This window comes from Oncorhynchus mykiss, chromosome 16 (assembly GCF_013265735.2).
Source record: "Oncorhynchus mykiss isolate Arlee chromosome 16, USDA_OmykA_1.1, whole genome shotgun sequence".
Taxonomy (NCBI): Eukaryota; Metazoa; Chordata; class Actinopteri; order Salmoniformes; family Salmonidae; genus Oncorhynchus; species Oncorhynchus mykiss.
Window position 1 is genome coordinate 23705516 of NC_048580.1, and position 18151 is coordinate 23723666.

At 42.0% G+C, this 18151-nt stretch overlaps 7 non-coding genes across 7 annotated transcripts; all 7 read right to left on the minus strand.

Annotated features, from left to right (window-relative positions):
• Positions 1-765: 765 nt before the first annotated feature.
• trnak-uuu lies at positions 766-838 on the minus strand. The gene has a single exon. It is a non-coding gene; the product is annotated as a tRNA-Lys (tRNA).
• Positions 839-2008: 1170 nt separating this feature from the next.
• trnak-uuu lies at positions 2009-2081 on the minus strand. Its single transcript has one exon. It is a non-coding gene; the product is annotated as a tRNA-Lys (tRNA).
• Positions 2082-3212: 1131 nt separating this feature from the next.
• Positions 3213-3285, minus strand: trnak-uuu. Its single transcript has one exon. It is a non-coding gene; the product is annotated as a tRNA-Lys (tRNA).
• Positions 3286-4400: 1115 nt separating this feature from the next.
• On the minus strand, positions 4401-4473 carry trnak-uuu. Its single transcript has one exon. It is a non-coding gene; the product is annotated as a tRNA-Lys (tRNA).
• A 1170-nt stretch (positions 4474-5643) lies between these two features.
• Positions 5644-5716, minus strand: trnak-uuu. The gene has a single exon. It is a non-coding gene; the product is annotated as a tRNA-Lys (tRNA).
• A 354-nt stretch (positions 5717-6070) lies between these two features.
• trnak-uuu lies at positions 6071-6143 on the minus strand. Its single transcript has one exon. It is a non-coding gene; the product is annotated as a tRNA-Lys (tRNA).
• Positions 6144-7313: 1170 nt separating this feature from the next.
• trnak-uuu lies at positions 7314-7386 on the minus strand. Its single transcript has one exon. It is a non-coding gene; the product is annotated as a tRNA-Lys (tRNA).
• Between the last annotated feature and the right edge of the window lie 10765 nt (positions 7387-18151).

The window sequence follows — 18151 nt, forward strand, 5'->3', positions numbered from 1 at the left end:
CATGGCACACTGCAAATTCCTAAATAAGATAATGCTGTGTGATTTACAGACTTAAATCAGTCTTCGAACAGGGAGTTGAACTAGTTTTTGGCTTGGAGGCAGTATTTCGGCATATGGATGAGAAGCGTGCCCTGTTACTCAGGCCCAGAAGCTCGGATATGCATATAATTGGTAGATGTGGATATAAAACACTCTAGAGTTTCCAAAACTGTTAAAATCCTGTCTGTGAGTATAACAGAACTGATACAGCAGGCGAAAACCTGAGGAAAATCATTCCAGGAAGTGCGATTTGTTTTTGATGTGGGTAGTTTTCAATTGAATGCTTATTGAGTTTCTAATGGGTTCGGACCCAGATTGCAGTTCCTATGGCTTCCACTAGATGTCAACAGTCTTTAGACATTGTTTCAGGCTTCTTTTCTGAAAAATGATGAAGAACGAGACCTTTCTGTCAGTGCTTAGGAAGCATGCAGTGCTGGTTTGCGAGCGTGACCGAGTGCGCACCCTTCGTTGTTTTTCCTTTCTATTGAATACGCTATTGTCCGGTTGAAATATTATCAATTATTAAGACAATAGACAACCTGAGGATTCATTTTGACATTGTTTGACATGTTTCTACAAACTTTATCGGTACTATGAGGATGTCTTCAGACTAAGCTGTTTTGGCTCTGTGAGTGTTTTGTCCTCAGGTCGAACATGTCATGGAAAGTCAAGGAAAATGCAAGTTCAGAAAGACAGCGTAGTGAAGAAAGGTGAACATTAAAGCATTGCCCGAACAGGGACTTGAACCCTGGACCCTCAGATTAAAAGTCTGATGCTCTACCGACTGAGCTATCCGGGCTCTGATTTTGCTTATTTTCATACACCTAACCCTCCGGGCTCTGCTTTTGCTTATTTTCATACACCTAACCTGCCGGGCAGAGGCTCGTTCTGACGAGGGGGCATTGTCAGATGGTACATTTCCCCAGAGAACCAGGTTTTCATTCCAAATGATACAGTCAACTAAATCTGAACTAGGCATCCCCTCCAAAAAAACATTGTACAAGACCTTGTGGCGCAAAGGTAGCGCGTCTGACACCAGATCAGAAGGTTGCGTGTTCAAATCATGTCGTGGTCAGGGATTTTATTTGAGCAATCTCTGCCTTCTTTACACAGCGAAGTCAATGAATCAGCACAAGAACCAATGTGGCTTTACAGAAACCACCAAACCAATGCTGCTTAAGATGACAATTGTCTCTCACAGAAGCATGGCACACTGCAAATTCCTAAATAAGATGATGCTGTGTGATTTACAGACTTAAATCAGTCTTCGAACAGGGAGTTGAACTAGTTTTTGGCTTGGAGGCAGTATTTCGGCATATGGATGAGAAGCGTGCCCTGTTACTCAGGCCCAGAAGCTCGGATATGCATATAATTGGTAGATGTGGATATAAAACACTCTAGAGTTTCCAAAACTGTTAAAATCCTGTCTGTGAGTATAACAGAACTGATACAGCAGGCGAAAACCTGAGGAAAATCATTCCAGGAAGTGCGATTTGTTTTTGATGTGGGTAGTTTTCAATTGAATGCTTATTGAGTTTCTAATGGGTTCGGACCCAGATTGCAGTTCCTATGGCTTCCACTAGATGTCAACAGTCTTTAGACATTGTTTCAGGCTTCTTTTCTGAAAAATTATGAAGAACGAGACCTTTCTGTCAGTGCTTAGGAAGCATGCAGTGCTGGTTTGCGAGCGTGACCGAGTGCGCACCCTTCGTTGTTTTTCCTTTCTATTGAATACGCTATTGTCCGGTTGAAATATTATCAATTATTAAGACAATAGACAACCTGAGGATTCATTTTGACATTGTTTGACATGTTTCTACAAACTTTATCGGTACTATGAGGATGTCTTCAGACTAAGCTGTTTTGGCTCTGTGAGTGTTTTGTCCTCAGGTCGAACATGTCATGGAAAGTCAAGGAAAATGCAAGTTCAGAAATACAGCGTAGTGAAGAAAGGTGAACATTAAAGGATCGCCCGAACAGGGACTTGAACCCTGGACCCTCAGATTAAAAGTCTGATGCTCTACCGACTGAGCTATCCGGGCTCTGCTTTTGCTTATTTTCATACACCTAACCCGCCGGGCAGAGGCACGTTCTGACGAGGGGGCATTGTCAGATGGTACATTTCCCCAGAGAACCAGGTTTTCATTCCAAATGATACAGTCAACTAAATCTGAACTAGGCATCCCCTCCAAAAAAACATTGTACAAGACCTTGTGGCGCAAAGGTAGCGCGTCTGACACCAGATCAGAAGGTTGCGTGTTCAAATCATGTCGTGGTCAGGGATTTTATTTGAGCAATCTCTGCCTTCTTTACACAGCGAAGTCAATGAATCAGCACAAGAACCAATGTGGCTTTACAGAAACCACCAAACCAATGCTGCTTAAGATGACAATTGTCTCTCACAGAAGCATGGCACACTGCAAATTCCTAAATAAGATGATGCTGTGTGATTTACAGACTTAAATCAGTCTTCGAACAGGGAGTTGAACTAGTTTTTGGCTTGGAGGCAGTATTTCGGCATATGGATGAGAAGCGTGCCCTGTTACTCAGGCCCAGAAGCTCGGATATGCATATAATTGGTAGATGTGGATATAAAACACTCTAGAGTTTCCAAAACTGTTAAAATCCTGTCTGTGAGTATAACAGAACTGATACAGCAGGCGAAAACCTGAGGAAAATCATTCCAGGAAGTGCGATTTGTTTTTGATGTGGGTAGTTTTCAATTGAATGCTTATTGAGTTTCTAATGGGTTCGGACCCAGATTGCAGTTCCTATGGCTTCCACTAGATGTCAACAGTCTTTAGACATTGTTTCAGGCTTCTTTTCTGAAAAATTATGAAGAACGAGACCTTTCTGTCAGTGCTTAGGAAGCATGCAGTGCTGGTTTGCGAGCGTGACCGAGTGCGCACCCTTCGTTGTTTTTCCTTTCTATTGAATACGCTATTGTCCGGTTGAAATATTATCAATTATTAAGACAATAGACAACCTGAGGATTCATTTTGACATTGTTTGACATGTTTCTACAAACTTTATCGGTACTATGAGGATGTCTTCAGACTAAGCTGTTTTGGCTCTGTGAGTGTTTTGTCCTCAGGTCGAACATGTCATGGAAAGTCAAGGAAAATGCAAGTTCAGAAATACAGCGTAGTGAAGAAAGGTGAACATTAAAGGATCGCCCGAACAGGGACTTGAACCCTGGACCCTCAGATTAAAAGTCTGATGCTCTACCGACTGAGCTATCCAGGCTCTGCTTTTGCTTATTTTCATACACCTAACCCGCCGGGCAGAGGCACGTTCTGACGAGGGGGCATTGTCAGATGGTACATTTCCCCAGAGAACCAGGTTTTCATTCCAAATGATACAGTCAACTAAATCTGAACTAGGCATCCCCTCCAAAAAAACATTGTACAAGACCTTGTGGCGCAAAGGTAGCGCGTCTGACACCATATCAGAAGGTTGCGTGTTCAAATCATGTCGTGGTCAGGGATTTTATTTGAGCAATCTCTGCCTTCTTTACACAGCGAAGTCAATGAATCAGCACAAGAACCAATGTGGCTTTACAGAAACCACCAAACCAATGCTGCTTAAGATGACAATTGTCTCTCACAGAAGCATGGCACACTGCAAATTCCTAAATAAGATGATGCTGTGTGATTTACAGACTTAAATCAGTCTTCGAACAGGGAGTTGAACTAGTTTTTGGCTTGGAGGCAGTATTTCGGCATATGGATGAGAAGCGTGCCCTGTTACTCAGGCCCAGAAGCTCGGATATGCATATAATTGGTAGATGTGGATATAAAACACTCTAGAGTTTCCAAAACTGTTAAAATCCTGTCTGTGAGTATAACAGAACTGATACAGCAGGCGAAAACCTGAGGAAAATCATTCCAGGAAGTGCGATTTGTTTTTGATGTGGGTAGTTTTCAATTGAATGCTTATTGAGTTTCTAATGGGTTCGGACCCAGATTGCAGTTCCTATGGCTTCCACTAGATGTCAACAGTCTTTAGACATTGTTTCAGGCTTCTTTTCTGAAAAATTATGAAGAACGAGACCTTTCTGTCAGTGCTTAGGAAGCATGCAGTGCTGGTTTGCGAGCGTGACCGAGTGCGCACCCTTCGTTGTTTTTCCTTTCTATTGAATACGCTATTGTCCGGTTGAAATATGATCAATTATTAAGACAATAGACAACCTGAGGATTCATTTTGACATTGTTTGACATGTTTCCACAAACTTTATCGGTACTATGTCTTCAGACTAAGCTGTTTTGGCTCTGTGAGTGCTTTGTCCTCAGGTCGAACATGTCATGGAAAATGCAAGTTCAGAAAGACAGCGTAGTGAAGAAAGGTGAACATTAAAGCAACACCCGAACAGGGACTTGAACCCTGGACCCTCAGATCAAAAGTCTGATGCTCTACCGACTGAGCTATCCGGGCTCTACTTTTGCTTGTTTTCATACACCTAACCTGCCGGGCAGTACTTTTGCTTATTTTCATACACCTAACCTGCCGGGCAGAGGCACGTTCTGACGAGGGGGCATTGTCAGATGGTACATTTCCCCAGAGAACCAGGTTTTCATTCCAAATGATACAGTCAACTAAATCTGAACTAGGCATCCCCTCCAAAAAAACATTGTACAAGACCTTGTGGCGCAAAGGTAGCGAGTCTGACTTCAGACCAGAAGGTTGCGTGTTCAAATCACGTCGTGGTCAGGGATTTTATGTGTGCAATCTCTGCCTTCTTTACACAGCGAAGTCAATGAATCAGCACAAGAACCAATGTGGCTTTACAGAAACCACCAAACCAATGCTGCTTAAGATGACAATTGTCTCTCACAGAAGCATGGCACACTACAAATTCCTAAATAAGATGATGCTGTGTGATTTACAGACTTAAATCAGTCTTCGAACAGGGAGTTGAACTAGTTTTTGGCTTGGAGGCAGTATTTCGGCATATGGATGAGAAGCGTGCCCTGTTACTCAGGCCCAGAAGCTCGGATATGCATATAATTGGTAGATGTGGATATAAAACACTCTAGAGTTTCCAAAACTGTTAAAATCCTGTCTGTGAGTATAACAGAACTGATACAGCAGGCGAAAACCTGAGGAAAATCATTCCAGGAAGTGCGATTTGTTTTTGATGTGGGTAGTTTTCAATTGAATGCTTATTGAGTTTCTAATGGGTTCGGACCCAGATTGCAGTTCCTATGGCTTCCACTAGATGTCAACAGTCTTTAGACATTGTTTCAGGCTTCTTTTCTGAAAAATTATGAAGAACGAGACCTTTCTGTCAGTGCTTAGGAAGCATGCAGTGCTGGTTTGCGAGCGTGACCGAGTGCGCACCCTTCGTTGTTTTTCCTTTCTATTGAATACGCTATTGTCCGGTTGAAATATTATCAATTATTAAGACAATAGACAACCTGAGGATTCATTTTGACATTGTTTGACATGTTTCTACAAACTTTATTGGTACTATGAGGATGTCTTCAGACTAAGCTGTTTTGGCTCTGTGAGTGTTTTGTCCTCAGGTCGAACATGTCATGGAAAGTCAAGGAAAATGCAAGTTCAGAAAGACAGCGTAGTGAAGAAAGGTGAACATTAAAGCATCGCCCGAACAGGGACTTGAACCCTGGACCCTCAGATCAAAAGCCTGATGCTCTACCGACTGAGCTATCCGGGATGTACTTTTGCTTCTTTTCATACACCTAACCTGCCGGGCAGAGGCACGTTCTGACGAGTGGGCATTGTTGGATGGTACATTTCCCCAGAGAACCAGGTCTTCATTCCAAATGATACAGTCAACGAAATATGAACTAGGCATCCCCTCCAAAAAACACATTGTACAAGATCTTGTGGCGCAAAGGTAGCGCGTCTCACTCCAGATCAGAAGGTTGTGTGTTCAAATCACGTCGTGGTCAGGGTTTTTATGTGCGCAATCTCTGCCTTCTTCACACAGCGAAGTCAATGAATCACCACAAGTACCAATGTGGCTTTACAGTACCAATCATGCACAAAAAGGTGAACATTAAAGCAACACCCGAACAGGGACTTGAACCCTGGACCCTCAGATCAAAAGTCTGATGCTCTACCGACTGAGCTATCCGGGCTCTACTTTTGCTTGTTTTCATACACCTAACCTGCCGGGCAGTACTTTTGCTTATTTTCATACACCTAACCTGCCGGGCAGAGGCACGTTCTGACGAGGGGGCATTGTCAGATGGTACATTTCCCCAGAGAACCAGGTTTTCATTCCAAATGATACAGTCAACTAAATCTGAACTAGGCATCCCCTCCAAAAAAACATTGTACAAGACCTTGTGGCGCAAAGGTAGCGAGTCTGACTTCAGACCAGAAGGTTGCGTGTTCAAATCACGTCGTGGTCAGGGATTTTATGTGTGCAATCTCTGCCTTCTTTACACAGCGAAGTCAATGAATCAGCACAAGAACCAATGTGGCTTTACAGAAACCACCAAACCAATGCTGCTTAAGATGACAATTGTCTCTCACAGAAGCATGGCACACTGCAAATTCCTAAATAAGATGATGCTGTGTGATTTACAGACTTAAATCAGTCTTCGAACAGGGAGTTGAACTAGTTTTTGGCTTGGAGGCAGTATTTCGGCATATGGATGAGAAGCGTGCCCTGTTACTCAGGCCCAGAAGCTCGGATATGCATATAATTGGTAGATGTGGATATAAAACACTCTAGAGTTTCCAAAACTGTTAAAATCCTGTCTGTGAGTATAACAGAACTGATACAGCAGGCGAAAACCTGAGGAAAATCATTCCAGGAAGTGCGATTTGTTTTTGATGTGGGTAGTTTTCAATTGAATGCTTATTGAGTTTCTAATGGGTTCGGACCCAGATTGCAGTTCCTATGGCTTCCACTAGATGTCAACAGTCTTTAGACATTGTTTCAGGCTTCTTTTCTGAAAAATTATGAAGAACGAGACCTTTCTGTCAGTGCTTAGGAAGCATGCAGTGCTGGTTTGCGAGCGTGACCGAGTGCGCACCCTTCGTTGTTTTTCCTTTCTATTGAATACGCTATTGTCCGGTTGAAATATTATCAATTATTAAGACAATAGACAACCTGAGGATTCATTTTGACATTGTTTGACATGTTTCTACAAACTTTATTGGTACTATGAGGATGTCTTCAGACTAAGCTGTTTTGGCTCTGTGAGTGTTTTGTCCTCAGGTCGAACATGTCATGGAAAGTCAAGGAAAATGCAAGTTCAGAAAGACAGCGTAGTGAAGAAAGGTGAACATTAAAGCATCGCCCGAACAGGGACTTGAACCCTGGACCCTCAGATCAAAAGCCTGATGCTCTACCGACTGAGCTATCCGGGATGTACTTTTGCTTCTTTTCATACACCTAACCTGCCGGGCAGAGGCACGTTCTGACGAGTGGGCATTGTTGGATGGTACATTTCCCCAGAGAACCAGGTCTTCATTCCAAATGATACAGTCAACGAAATATGAACTAGGCATCCCCTCCAAAAAACACATTGTACAAGATCTTGTGGCGCAAAGGTAGCGCGTCTCACTCCAGATCAGAAGGTTGTGTGTTCAAATCACGTCGTGGTCAGGGTTTTTATGTGCGCAATCTCTGCCTTCTTCACACAGCGAAGTCAATGAATCACCACAAGTACCAATGTGGCTTTACAGTACCAATCATGCACAAAAACGACCAACCCAATGCTCCTTAAGATGACAATTGTCTCTCACAAAAGCCTGGCACATTGCAAATTCCTAAATCAGATGATGCTGTGTGATTGACAGACTTAAATCAGTCTTCGAACAGGGTGTTGAACTTCTTATGGCTTGGAGGCCGTATTTCGACGTCTGGATGAGCAGCGTGCCCAAAGTAAACTACCTATTACTCAGGCCCAGAAGCTAGGATATGTAGATTTGGATAGAAAACACTCTAACTTCACCCGCATTTCTAATGTCCCCTTATGCTCAGAAAGAAAATGTGACATATAGATCACTAAGGGACATCCTACACAATAAATATTTTCCTAGGTACTTTTGAGTAAAACAAATGCAATGTTGTTTGTAGACACACCAGGGCTCTCAAAGGAACATTCCTAAATGTTCTTTGAATATCCCAAAAGTGATCTGACATTCACTGGACTAATTGGGAATGTTATGTAGAATATTGACAAAGTGACCTGACAATCAGTACATTTCAGGAACCTTCTGTGAACGATACAAATACTATTAAAATGTCACCAAAGTGTCCTGACATTCAGAACCTTCAAAGTACATACTGAAAATGTAACTGACACTCATATGTAGTCAGAAATACAGCGTTACAAGTACACCACCACTTGACTAACTGACAATGATCCATAATGTCTATTTATAACTGTCATTGTAATGTCAAATAACTATGCACGGCTCTTAAGCAAACATTCTGAAATTAGAGTTATATGAAAACATTATTTTTAGGTCAACCTACAAACGTTACTAAATGTCAAAGTACATTGAGAGCCCCACAAAATGCAGTTTCTGGTAACCACTGGGAACGTAACTTTCGTCAGTGGGTACCTACAGTACCAATAAGGCATGTAACAGTGTGCACGTTCAGGGAGTATTCAAGGACATGTCTTATGACGTTATTAAACAACAATATTCAGCTATTCAGGGTCCCCCAAATGTCAACGTCCTGAAGAGACTTGGGACGTAACTTTTGTCAACTGATACCACAGGTACATCTAGGAGATGTTTCATGTATACATTATTTTTACGTCAACCGCATAACGTTGCTAAACGTCAGAAAGTACATTGAGAGCCCCACAAAATGCAGTTTCTGCTATCCACTGGGAACGTAACTTTCATCGGTGGGTTCCTGCAGTAGCAATGAGGTGCGTAACGGTGTGCAGGTTCAGGGAAGATTCAAGGGCATCTCTTGTAACCTTACTAAATAGCGTCATTTAGCTATTTAAGTTCCATGAAAAGACTTGGGATGTAACTTTTGTCAGCTGACTCCACAGCTACGTACAAAGCACATTTCGCACTAACGCTATCATGACTTATGTGGGGACTAAAATAACTTTGTGGTCACGTCCTCAAACATAATTGTCTTAGCAGGGTGACTACGATATCCCAAAATTGACCTGACATTTAGAGATCTGAAATTCACAACATCTACTAGACTCATTGGGAACGTTATGTAAAATATTGCCAAAGTGACCAGACATTCAGTACATTTCAGGAACCTTCTGTGAACGTTACAAATACTACTACAATGTCACCAAAGTGTCCTGACATTCAGTACTTATTTTGAACTTAACAAATGTTCCTACACACTTAGAAAAACAACGTTACAAGTGTACCACCACTTGACTGACAGACGACATTCTAAAATGTATTTCTATCATTCGATTGTAACGTTACATGAAGACAAACCATAGCTCTAAATATAATGAAATGTTCCTAGGATTTCTCCAAAATAACATGATATTCAGAACCTTTCATGGACTACCAAGGAATGTTTTTAATGTTCCCATGATGTCTGTAAAGCGACCCGATGTTTACAACCTCTATAATACTTTTTGGAAACATTATGAATGTGCCTATAATGTTCCAAACGGGCTATGACAGTCAGTACCTTTAGAAGACTTAAGGGGAACGTTACAAATGTCTCAGATATGTTCTTTGTTATTACATATAAGACTTACACATGGAGAGGAACCTAAAGGCACATACAGTACCAACCAATATTACTCACCCGACTGACAGGGTAAGTGTGGACCAGTGCTGCCTTGGCTGCAGTCTTCTGGTTGCTCCCTTCTTAGCACCCACCGCCTTGGTATCAGTCAACAAGCAGACAGATAGGGCTGCCATGCTTCTAGCTTACAAGCATTTAGCTACACCAGCAATAACATCTGCTAAACACATATATATGACAAATACAATTTGATTTGAGCTGTTTGGTTTTCCTGAAAACAGGTATGCACACACACAACACACTGTGACTTCAGTCTGTTTTCCTATGACCCTGTGATGCAGCCCACTGGACAGGCCAAGCAAGGTCTTTCTCTTCTTTGTGGCAGGGGTGTGTACATGTATGTGGTCAGCCATTGGGTCCTACAGACAAGCCATAGACTGGCACTGCCCCTTCATGTCTTAGGAAGGGTGGGGATAGGGAGGTCACTTCAGATAATCCTTGTCCATCCTTTAGTCTGTTTTTACCCCCTCCATCCTCCTTCCCCCTATCCAGAAGGGAGGGCGTTTGAGTAATATGGCCCCTACAGGGGCACCCTGGGGTGGCGTTGTGCTCCTCAGTTCGAGCCACTGCTGTTGTATGCGCTAGGGGTGGAGGGCGTGGAGCCCGATGCCAACGGCAAAGGTCCGGTGGCCAGGGCCTTGCAGAAGGGGGCATGAGGAAGGGGTCTTGGGCCAGCTGCAGCACGTCGATGCGCTCCTCCTAGCGGGAGGCCAGGTAGCGGTGGATGAAGGCCTGATGGAGAGAGATAAAGGCACCGAAGTGAGATGTTTATTTGTTTTTTAGGGGGTAGATCATCTTTAATATTGCATATAGATTGTGGCTTCCATCACTGTAATTGTCTGCATCATTTCCAATCCCCCAATAGATAGATAGATAGATACACACACAGTACCAGTTAAAAATTTGGACACTACTCATTCAAGAGCTTTTCTTTATTTTTACAATTTTCTACATTGTAGAATAATAGTCTAGACATCAAAAGTATGAAATAACACATTTGAAATGATGTAGTAACACAAAAAGTGTTAAACAAATCAAAACAAATGTTAGATTCTTCAAAGCAGTCACCCTTTGCACACAGCTTTGCACACTCTTGACATTCATTTAACCAGCTTCATGAGGTATTCACCTGGAATGCATTTAATTAACAGGTTGTTAATAGTTCATTTGTGGAACTTCTTTCCTTCTTAATACGTTTGAGCCAATCAGTTGTGTTGTGACAAGGTAGGGGTGGTATACAGAAGATAGCCCTATTTGGTAAAAGACCAAGTGGGGTGGCAGGATGCCTAGTGGGTAGAGCATTGAGCTAGTAACAGAAAGGTTGCTGGCTCAAAGCCTTGAGCTGACGATAAATATTTCTTGTTTGGCTGCTGAATAAGGCAATTAACTCACTGTTCCCCGGTAGGCTGTCATTGTAAATAACAATTTGTCCTTAACTGACTTTCCTTGTTAAATAAAGGTTTTTAAAAACAATTATGGCAAGAACAGTTCAATTAAGGAAAGAGAAACAACAGTCCATCATTACTTTCAGACACTAAAGTCAGTCAGTACAGAACATTCAAAGTTTCTTGAAGTGCAGTCGCAAAACCCATCAAGTGCTTTGAGGAAACTGGCTCTTATGAGGATCCCCACAGGAAAGGAAGAGTTACTGCTGCTGCACAGGATAAGTTCATTAGAGTAAACTGCACCTCATATTGCAGCCCAAATAAATGCTTCACAGAGTTCAAGTAACAGACACGTCTTAACATCAACTGTTCAGAGGAGACTGCGTGAATCAGGCCTTCATGGTCGAATTGCTGCAAAGAAACCACTACTAAAGGACACCAATAAGAAGAGATTTGCTTGGGCCAAGAAACACGAGCAATGGAAATTAGTCCTTTGGTCTGATGAGTCCAAATTTGAGATTTGGTTCCAACTGCCGTGTCTTTGAGAGACGCGGAGTAGGTGAACGAATGATCTCCGCATGTGTGGTTCCCACCGTGAAGCATGGATGAAGAGGTGTGATGGTTGTTACCAACAAGTGAGGTCTCGAACTAAAAGGTACAGTACATGAACACACTTACCGCTGGCTACTATATGGAGACAAACAACAAATATTTTTAATGAGCTTTTATTTTCCAATGCTCATTAGACTGGCCCAAGCCAACCCCAGTGAATAGGCCATGTTGTATATGGTACATTCCACTCTCTCTTTCTTCTTGTGTGTGTAGGAGCTACCACTGTACTGTATAAGGGGCTTGCGCGTCTTCTGGGACAACAAGTTTGATCATGCCATGGTGGCCTTCATGCCATGGTGGCCTTCCTGGACTGTAACTGAATTATAATTGTAATCATCTATGGATTATTCCGAGACACCAAGGATTAAGCTGTCAAAAGCTGACCAACTTCAGTTATTTGTGTAAATAAGTTATACAACTAAATTAATTAGTTTCTTTCTTAATTTATCCAATTCATTTAAAAAAAATCCCTCCTTTTCATATTCAGTTTTGACAAATACTTTCCCTTGTTTCTTAATATTTCATTTATTCTACTTTCCTGCACTTGTAACACATCTGACAGAATGACATAGATGAGTGTTTGGATTTTATTTTATTGAGGTGTTTTATACAGGTGTTTCTGTAGATTAGAGGAACTGCTGAACACTGTTGGTTTAGATGTTTCTGGATAAAATTCTGCCTCCTAGTAGTACTGCCTCTTATTGGAAACCTCACAGATTCCAAGGTAGAAGTCCTAATTTGGGCAGCAGGTGGTTTAGCAGTCAGTATATGTCTGTCTGTTCAATCCAAAATCCAAAAGAGAGACAGACTCAGGTCCCTTGGTGCATCACACCACGGATCGCTTCACGTAGCCAGCCAGTACAGTGCCTTGGAGCCGGTGCTTGGTAGAGTCATAAACCCCCCGTCTAGAGCAATTGGAGGAGAGCTTGGCACAGATCTCGCTGTGTTTCTCCAGGCGACTAGGATCAAAGCACCGGCCACAGTGCTCACACTGCTTCAGCTTGGAGTTGGCTGCACTCATCCCAAATCGACGTTTCAACACCACCTGAAAGAATGGATGTTATCAGATGGGCCAAATAAGGGGCAGCTGGGCAACAAAGACAAGATATACAATATGTACAAACCAGATGAGGCTGGTGGGAGGAGCTCATTGTAATGGGCTCATTGTAATGGCTTGAATGGAATAAAGGGAACATTATCACACACGTCAATTATATGGAAACCACATGTTTGACTCCGATCCATTAATTCCATTCCAGCCATTACAACGATCCTATCCTCCTAGAACTCCTCCCATCAGCCTCCTCTGATACAAACACACTTGATCCCCGACACTACACTAGATCAACAGTTAGCATGGCTTTGGAATGTCAGGCTACTTTACCTGTCTGTCCTCCTTTTTCTCTTCCATGTTCAAACCCTTCTTGACTTCCTTTGGCTTGCTCACAGTGTATCTCTTGGCTGTCTGCTTTGGCTTACTAGCCACACTGCTTTCTTCTCCATTTCTCCTCACCTCTTTACTCCTTTCTTCCTCTTCTTCGTTATCTCTTATCATCTCCCATAGGTCAGAATCCACCTTCATCAGGCAGATCTCCTGGATGAACTTCTCCACCTTTTTTCTCAACCGTTCTTTTGCGTTTTTCTCCTCCAAAGCCTGAGCATCCATCTTGGCCCCACTCTTCATCAGTTTCAATTCTTGGGTGACACTGATCAGCTTGGCCTTCATATATGCCATCACCTGCTCAGCCTCTGAGTTAAATACTTCCCATACCATCTCATCGGGGCATGGCGGTAGATCCTGTACAGTTAGGGTCTGAGTCTTGAACTGAACAAGTTTCTTCACAACCTGCCTTCTGTACTTTGTAGCAGCAGGACGAGGGTTGCCCTCTGGTCTGACTGGCTGGAATGGCTTCTTCTTGGCATCATTGTTTGACACAGTGACTCTGGCTCTAATGGGAGGCAGTGGCATCTTGGTGACCATATTGGCTCCATGGACTGCCTTCAATGGCTTGGCGCTATGGAGGTAGATGTCTTTCACCACGCAGGTTTGATCCCTCTTGGTCCGGATGGGTTGCAGTGGCTTCCGGATGGGAGGAACAGTAGCCTTCCCTGACTGCTGAGATGTTGGAGCTACATGCAGTCCTTGACTCTTCCCATTGCAGGTGGACCTCTTATTCTGCAGTACTGGGATTCTGGAGGGAGGATGTGGTTTCTTTTCCACAGCCTTCAAACTGGCAAGTCGCTGCAGAGCACCCTTTCTTTCTTCAGTCAACTCCAGTACTGGGATTCTGGAGGTGTTAAAACTGTTTTGTTTGAGCGCTGGAAGCTTCTCAGTGGCCTTGGCTTGAGATGGCAGGGCAGGCTGAACAGAGTTGCTACTGGCAGCTCCAAGGTTCCCTGTTAAAGCATTATCTTCCTGTAGCGGCTGCAAGAATCTCCTCATCATTAAGGAGATTGACAGTTCTATTTTTCTAACCTTGTTCTGCAACTAAATTTTCGTCTAGTAGCACTTTCTGTATTTTATGGTGGTCTACTTTGTTAACTATGTCTCAGGAGGAATTTGCTAGATTGTCTTGGAAACTAGTGTTCTATTTTCAGCAATCAGACGCCAGACTGTTCAAACAGAACATTTAGAATTTATTGATCAGTTGTGACATCATAATTGGTTCACACATAATGAGACTTCTAGAATCTCACACACTTATGTGGATGTGATGTCATAATAGACCATAATATACTGCCCAAAATGGTGAATGTGACATACCTGTGTTGAACTGCTTGCCCTCATCTCATATTTAACCATGCCACTTTTCTTTGAGGTGAAACATATTACTGAACTCTCTGAATTGTCAATTTAAAGGCATTTTGCCTATTAATTCATGACTAAATTTAGCTAACATGGTTCATTCAGAGATTCTTACCTTTGCCTCGGCAGTCTCGTCCAGATCATCATGGCGTTTGTAGTTCTTTACGATAGCCACATTAATAGCTTATTTGCATTTTATTTTGGGGGGCTAAATACAGGCAAATATATTGATAAGTCACCTTGTCCTACAGATATTTACACAGTTATTGAAAAGGCACACAAGGGTAAGCCTACATGAAACACATCCCTTATTTTAGGTGTTTCTGAAATTCCCTATGGGGAAAAATGAATGGCGGAAATACGGTTGGAACCATTTCCTTGTTTGACCGCTATGTTTTATGGTTATTATGACTCATACTGTGGTACTCTATTGTACTTACACAAATAACTGGAGTTGGTCAGCTTTTGACAGCTTAATCCTTTGTCTCTGCATGATAATTTGCCTCCAACTAGTCACTAGCATGAGAAATCTGCAGATTATTTTGTCTTTGCGTACTGGCCTTAGATTTGTTTTTAAATGTGGGTGTTAGCAGCTGTAGATGTTGCACCAGTTTCTTTCATAGCCCTCAAGAAATAAACACTTGGGGGTTTGAGTTTTAACGCACCTTTTTCTGTTATGGGTCAGGATGGATGTCGAGAAGGGCAAGATTGAGGACACGGGAGGCAGCGGCGGCTCCTACTCCATCAAGACCCAGTTCAACTCGGAGGAGCAGTGGACCAAGGCGCCGATAGAGGAGGAAGATGAGGAATCACCCTGGGTGTGCCCCTTGACCCTTCTAAAACCACCATGTTGTCACAATGTGTGACTCTCTAAAGTTCTTCTTCTACAATGCTCTCCTTGCTTCCCTATGATGTTTTGAGAGGGTGGGGAGAAGACTGGAGGAAGGACTTTTGAGATTCACCACTGGTGTGAGTTCCAATCCAATAAGTCTTGTTTCCTTGTTCGATTTCCATATTGACCATTTGAAAGATAAAAACTGTTAAATTGCACACATTCAAATCCATCTAGAGTCGTAGGTGTTATGAAGGGAGCTATCTGAGACTTTTGGAACACATTCCAGGATTGAGTCCTAATAGTAGCTAAGTGGCTTCTGATTGTGTCTTTTCCTTCATATGCATATATCTTATTATACTGGATAAGTGAAAGCTGTTGTTTCCAACTGACCTGTTCAATTCTTATAGATCAGTACACATGAAGGGAAGGAGAGAAGGACACATTGAACTACTGAGATGCAGCACTGGAATGGGTTCTTATGTATCACGTGCTTCTTACTGTGCTCCAGAAGCAAAACTGGAGAGTCATGTATCTGGTTTTGTGCCTATTTTTCTTCAATTGGTTTGTGTCTTTCTGGTTCAACTCCACTAGCCCCAGAAAAATGTACATTTATTATGTTTTAATAGTTTTTCTCTTACTGTACTGACAAGGTAAAGATGGTTTAATTTCACCATGCGTTGGAACAGCATTGGAACGTTTGCACCAAGTGTCTACCGAAAGTCGGGATTGTGCTGTGCTTTTGTTGATTGGCAAATTCAACAAGGCAATCCTTTTACTACAAGTGACTTCTTGGTGTAGATTTAAATGTAGACAAGGAGGCTTGTGGCAGTATTTAATACCCATATCACTATATGATTTGGTTTTTCAGGTCCATTACACATATGAAAATGCCAATAATGGACTCACAGAGTACTTATGTAAAATTATGTAAAATAATATTTCTGATTCTAACATTTGTATAAAAAAAGGTAATCAAAATGTAGAGGCAGATTGATTAATTGATTACGTAAGTATTCAACCTCCTGAGTCAATACATGTTAAAATCACCTTTGGCAGAGATTACAGCTGAAAGTCTTTCTGGCTAAGTCTCTAAATGCTTTGCACACCAGGATTTCATGTTAGTCTTCAAGCTCTGTCAAGTTGGTTGTTGATCATTGCTACAAAGCCACTTATGTCTTGCCATAGAATTTCAAGCCAATTTAAAACTTCTTGGGGATAGGGGGCAGCATTCGGAATTTTGGATGAAAAGCGTGCCCAAAGTAAACTGCCTGCTACTCAGGCCCAGAAGCTAGGATATGCATATAATTGGTAGATTTGGATAGAAAACACTCTAAAGTTGCCAAAACTGTTAAAATAATATCTGTGAGTATAACAGAACTGAAATGGCAGGCGAAAATCTGAGGAAATACCGTCCGGTAAGTGCTACTATTTTGAAATGGGTGTTTTTCCATTGAAAGCCTATCCACCATTTAAAGGGATATGACCCAGATTCCATTCCCTATGGCTTCCACTAGCTGTGAACAGTCTTTAGACATTGTTTCAGGCCTTTATTCTGAAAAATGAGGGAGAATGAGCAGTTTCGATGAGAGGCCACGAGGTCCTGTACAATGAGATTTTTGGAGGGGATGCCTAGTTCAGATTTTGTTCACTGTATCATTTGGAATGAAGACCTGGTTCTCTGGGGAAATGTACCATCTGACAATGCCCCCTCGTCAGCACATCCTGTCGCCTGTTCATCCTACCTCCTAGTTCCTGGCTACTTACATCTTCCCTCTTTTTTTACTTCCTTTTTCTTTTCTCTTTCTGCTCTCTTCCTCGCTTCGGCTAACCATACCCTCGCTTTGTCTAGCCTCTCTGCCTGCTGCTTATCTGTCTTGTCTGCACATGTCTTACGCATTCGCCTTATCATCAGTTCCAACTTTTCTACGTCCAAACTCCCTTCAAATTCCGGAACCTCCATTGAGGATTTACTACTCATGTTTAGTAGAACCTTGTGGTGTCTATGATTATTCTCTAGGTGTCTCTATTTCTATGATCGGTGTGTGCTTTTTACCATTGTCCAAGGAGCTCCTGAACCTATGTTGAGAAATACAACTTTAATCTTTCCTAGAATTTTACAAAAATTAATTGTGTATCTTGATACATTATTCAGATCATACACTTTATACAACTACAAGTTCTCCTTATGACTTTTGACTGATAAATATATCTATCTTCTTCTTCTATGTGTGTGTAAAACTCTGATCTCTTATTTCACTACTCCCTGTGTGTGCTCTCACCACTCAATGTGTATTTTGCTATCTCTTAACCTCTATGTTTTTTTTCCTTTCTTGAAACTTTATCTATAGAGGTGTCGATCGGACATTAGGCCTCACCCGTATACAACTATAAGCTATTTTCCAGGGGTCGTAAATTCCTAGTCAGCAACCTATTTTTCTGTTGTTGCTTGTTCTTTTGACGTTAATATCTCGTATCTCACTCCGTTATATTAGGTTTCTCTTCTCTCTTCTTTAGTTTATACAGGTAGTGCAGTGTCCACAGATAGTCTTGGTGTCGCTAGTACCTCGCGTCATTTACGGACCTTCTAATACAGTGGGGCAAAAAAGTATTTAGTCAGCCACCTATTGTGCAAGTTCTCCCACTTAAAAAGACGAGAGAGGCCTGTAATTTTCATCATAGGTACACTTCAACTATGACAGACAAAATGAGCATTTTTTTCCAGAAAATCACATTGTAGGATT